This window comes from Panicum hallii, chromosome 5 (assembly GCF_002211085.1).
Source record: "Panicum hallii strain FIL2 chromosome 5, PHallii_v3.1, whole genome shotgun sequence".
Classification (NCBI taxonomy): domain Eukaryota; kingdom Viridiplantae; phylum Streptophyta; class Magnoliopsida; order Poales; family Poaceae; genus Panicum; species Panicum hallii.
In genome coordinates, this window is record NC_038046.1 from 56,346,250 (window position 1) to 56,350,995 (window position 4,746).

The 4,746-nt window shown below is 46.0% G+C and overlaps 1 long non-coding RNA gene across 3 annotated transcripts; it reads left to right on the plus strand.

Moving 5' to 3' along the window:
• Positions 1–1,694: 1,694 nt before the first annotated feature.
• LOC112891571 lies at positions 1,695–4,468 on the plus strand. 3 transcript variants are annotated; one of them, XR_003228572.1, is made up of 6 exons: positions 1,695–1,933; positions 2,033–2,196; positions 2,306–2,401; positions 2,997–3,076; positions 3,499–3,654; positions 3,968–4,468. It is a non-coding gene; the product is annotated as an uncharacterized LOC112891571 (long non-coding RNA). The 3 variants fall into 3 exon arrangements; XR_003228573.1 differs by having other exon boundaries at positions 1,695–2,196; positions 3,597–3,654; XR_003228571.1 differs by having other exon boundaries at positions 1,696–2,196.
• Positions 4,469–4,746: the final 278 nt, after the last annotated feature.

A 4,746-nucleotide genomic window follows, 5' to 3' on the forward strand; every position in this document is an offset into this window, starting at 1 on the left:
TGTAGTAGCAACCTCTTTAACTGTCAATTGATGTGTATGGTCAGTCATAGTAATTAAGTACATCTAGTCATCTACCTTGCTGCAATTAGTTGCGACGTCAATTGTATTGTTAGTTGGGCATGTGGTCCATATAATCAGCTGCATTTGCATTCAGATCTATTTATTGGGAGTCAGTACAAACGTACTGGTTATTGGCATGATTGCTAATCATAATTGTAAATGGTAAAAAGTAATTAAAATCACAATCCTCAGGAGAAATATAATGACCGACCTTTGAGAAATTTTCATTGCATTTGTGAGTCTCTGCTCACGATTTTTGCAAGTCAGAAAAAAAAAAATCCTGTTGGCCACTCTGATTCCTCTTGTTGGCCAGCTGGCCCTTTTCTTGTGAGATATCATTCTTGGTTTGCCCTGGAAGGAAATCTCCTTGCATCAATTGGTCGTATTATTTTTAGCCAAGCAGTTGCTTGGGCCTATTGTCCTCTTATCATGCACGTAGAGCGCGTGCGTGTCTGTGTGTCTGTGTGTGTGCAAACACCCTGTGCTTTTGAATATGAAAGCTTCAAGATGTATGTATCAATTAAGTACTATTGTGTGTCTAGTCTTGAATCATTTGGTGTTATATGGTCTTTGCCCCTCATCACACATGCAAGCTTGTTCTTTTTCTTTTTGGCATGCCCCATCCACACCGCATCAGCAGCTACATCAGAGATAAGATAATCTTCTACTAGTACTCTAGATGAACTTTATCTTGTGCTGTTATTATTTTTCTCTCTGTTCTTCAGTTGAGTGTGTTCTCTTCTTTTTGCAGTGGCTACCACGAGCTAGCGCATGCTCTGCTGGTAATACTACCACCTCTAATTCATCTGTTCCAGAAATTAATAGATCACCTCGATAGGAGGATCCATGAAAACACCATCCTTGCAGGTGAATTAACCTCCCAAGATAAAAGATCCTATTAGATAGCTAAGATCCTATCAGATAGCTTGAGATGACTGTACGCTTTAGGCTCCGTTTGGTTCAGTGTTGGCAGGCAGCGTTTGCGTTGAAAACGCTGAAGCCGAACTAAAGGAGGCCCAGCCGACACCTGCTTTTTCAAAAGCAGCTGTGTTTCCGTATGCAATTTCCACCGCAGGTCGAATCTGCTTTTACAACGTTGGAGGCGATGGAAATTCGCTGAAATTACCCGCAAGTGCCATCCGTTAAGTGATACCGATTCGCTCATGTTCTTTTCTCCACCCCTCCCGACTCTCCCCGTCAGAACGCACGGACCGCCGCAGCAGCCGGAGCTCGCTCCTTGACTCGCAGGCCGTCGGATCTCGCCCATCCCCTTGATACGTATTTGAGAATGGCTAATTGAGATTTGGGAATTAATATAATTGAGAGATGGAATGGCTAATTAAGATTTGAGAATTAATGTAATTGAGAGCTGGAATGGCTAATTGATATTTGAGAATTAATAGAATTTTTTCACAGCAGTTTCAACCAAATAGCGTTCAGCTTTTTCACAGCTGCTATTTCATAGCAGTTTTTTCACAGCTGCCGTCCCACACCAGCTTTTTTTTCGCAGCTCACGGCTTTTAACACACGCTTTGAGCTTTATCTCGCGGTAAAGACTCTGCTACAGCCAGTCCTACGTTTGTACAGTTGCACGGCCGCTTCCATCTTTCCTTCTGAGTACGACCCAACTAACCACCCCCCCCCCCCCCCCAATGCTAGCTCGTCGCCGGTCGTGCTGCCGGTCTTCGTCAGGTCGCCGGATGCTCCTCCCCCGCCTGGATCTGCGCGCTCCCGAGTCGTGGTCGTCTTCCCCGCCCCCACCCCACAGCCCCCTGGCCGCGCGTGCTTCCTGTTAGGGGGTGCGTTGGCTTGCCGGGCAGCGGCCATCCCACCACCGGCCGCGGTCGTGGGGGACCGGATCCGCCGCCCCTGGGTGCGGATCTGCACATCCCGGCCCTAGGGGGCTTCCTCGTCGTCGGCTGGTGCTCGTCGTCGCCCCTAAAGGGAAGTTCAAATGTGTGTGTGTGCGCAGGAGGTGGACCTTCACACCAAGTGCACGGACCACAAGGATTTCGCGGACAAGCCCGTCGAGGCGGCCAAGCCCATCGATCTCGAGGCGCCGCCCAAGTCGGCCTCCTCCTCGGAGGCTATATATGGACGTCGATGCCCCGGCCTCGGCAAGTGAGGAGCCGCAAGGTTGGGTTGTTTAACAGTGTACCACTATTTGTGAGATGAGCGAAAAGGGTTTAGCCTATTTTGGCCTCACCTTCCCAGTGTTGATTGCGGTGGTGTTTGATTGTGGCAGAGATGGTGGTGCCGGAGGTGAACAAGGAGATGCTCGCGGACCTCGAGGGCATGGGGTTTGCCACTGTGCGTGCCACTAGGGCACTTCATTTCTCCGGTATGTTTAGTGATATTGTTGGCCACTTTCGTTGGGATCTTATTATAATTATTGACTGCTTGTGCTGGAATCAGAATTTCTTAGCACTAAAATCCATGGATTTGTCTAGGAAAAAAATTCATCCTATCTAAGAGGCTTAGATAGGAGTACTTTCTATGAAGAATCATCCAATATGACCTGTTGTGTTTACTTGATTGTGTGGCACTACTTAGATTTTTCGTCATTTGTACAAACCAATCAATCTGTGTAAAGTTAACAAGTGGCTTTACTTTCCTTTAGAAACTTAGGCTGTCAAGCAAATGAACTCCCATGTAACCAATATAGTACTCTTTTAGAGAAGATTCAGGATGAAACAGCAACTGTCTATGAATCTGGTTAGGCTACTTGAACATGGGCATGGCAATCTACCTCCGATCACAATGAGGATATGGTTCTGCTCACACCAGCAATACATTTTGAAATATAATATGTCCGTTCAGAAGATCAACAGATTTCTTTGTTTATCCAACAGATTTTTCTCTAACACTTCAGCAGGAAAATTTCTTTTTTACCAGCTCGTACTTCTACATATTACTTATCTTCTTTCATCTCGTAGGTACCAGCTAATTCAAAAACAGAGGCTAACAAACCCAGCCTGACTCCTGAGGAAATGAAGATTAAAGCGCAGGAGCTAAGGTGCTTTTATGAACCATTCCTTTGTGGACTGAGTTAAATATTTGCTTCAAATTTGTTAGAATTTTTCGTTTGAGTGCTTTTTTTTTGCTAGTTCTATATCAGTTCACTTGCATTTAAATATTTTCTGTAGGCAAAGTAATACTTTTAGTTAGGCAAAGTAATACTTTTAGTTGAGCAATATATTGTATTCTGCAATTATAGCTTGGGACTTTAGCATTTCTCCGGTAACAGTTAAGCAATTTACATATCATGGTTTAGCTTTTTTGTAATTGAGCCATGGAGGTGAACCTGATAAAATATTACTAGAGATATTTGTTAGGACTCCCTCTCCTGGAACTGACATAATGAATTTGTGGTCATCTCTTCGCCATAGACTTTTTTAACTCATAATCACTGATCTATAGACATTCCGTGAGATACAGAGACTACTAAGCAAAACTAATGGCAAAGTCATTGGTGATGTTATGACTTCTTCGCCTCTTCTGGTGCGTGAAAATACTAATCTTGATGCTGCCACAAGGTTGCTACTTCAAACCAAGTACGGGAGATTACCTGTAGTTGATAGCACAGGGAAACTAGTAAGTGGATCCATCCTTGCAGTTCCTGTTCCTTTTGCTTTAATTAGATCATATCCTTAACAAAACATTTTTTAGCATTCTTGTGTGTAACATGAAATTTCCATTCCTGAAATTATGCATTTAGGTTTGAGTTACCAATTTTTTTCTGATGATCTGCCATCTTCTTCTTCTGATTTAGTTCCTGCTTGGTGCTTGGTTTAGAGAGTAGGCTCATACAAACCAATGATGCAGCCAATCCTTTGCGTTTTGGTCTTTGAAAATGCTTCTGTCCATGTTCTAATTTGCTCATAATTTCTTCTTCCTCCTCAAGCAGCAGCGGCCGGAGTTTCAACGAGGGGTGCAGAGGGGTGCCAGGGTTCTGATGGGCGGCATTATTAGAAGAGGAGGTAGGGGCGGGAGGGAGGCCCAGCGGCGGTAGCGGGTTGAGATGGGCGGTGTGGTGAGGCGGCGGAACGCCGCCAGCAGGGAAGATAACCGGTGGTCCAGGCATCGGGCGGTTGCTCGGCGGTGGATACGGCGGCTGCCCGCCGCCGGAGACGGAGGAGGTGGTGGTGGCGGGGGCAGGGTGCAGGTGGGCCTTCTGCGATGCTGCTGCTCACAGTCGCACCTGCGACCGAGCAGCCATAGCTGCTGCAGCAAGGGCTCTCAATGATTTTCTTCCTCCAAGTCGAAATTCGCTATGATACACGCACAAATGTCTCTCATCACTGTAAAAACACCATTGCAACCTCGAAAATCCATCATTTCAACTCGAAAATGCTAAAAAAATTCAATAACATAACTTTCTCTAGAAGTTTTGACCGATTTTTCACAATCATGAGGTGAAAGAAAGAGGAGCTCCCGGGATTATTAGCATATTGAAAAAAGTACGAGCGTATGTTGTATAGAAGTTGACCAGGAATGCCGACCGTTTTTGGACCCGGTGGACCAGATGAGCCGAAACCAAAACAAGGAGCCAGGCCCACCAAAGGCCGCGCACGCAGGGGCCCACGGTGCTGTGATGGGCGAGGTTATATGTCACTTGAAGTGACAGAACCGCGGGGTGTCGCCTGAAGCCACGCACGGCCCAACAACGAGTGACCCACGAGCGTC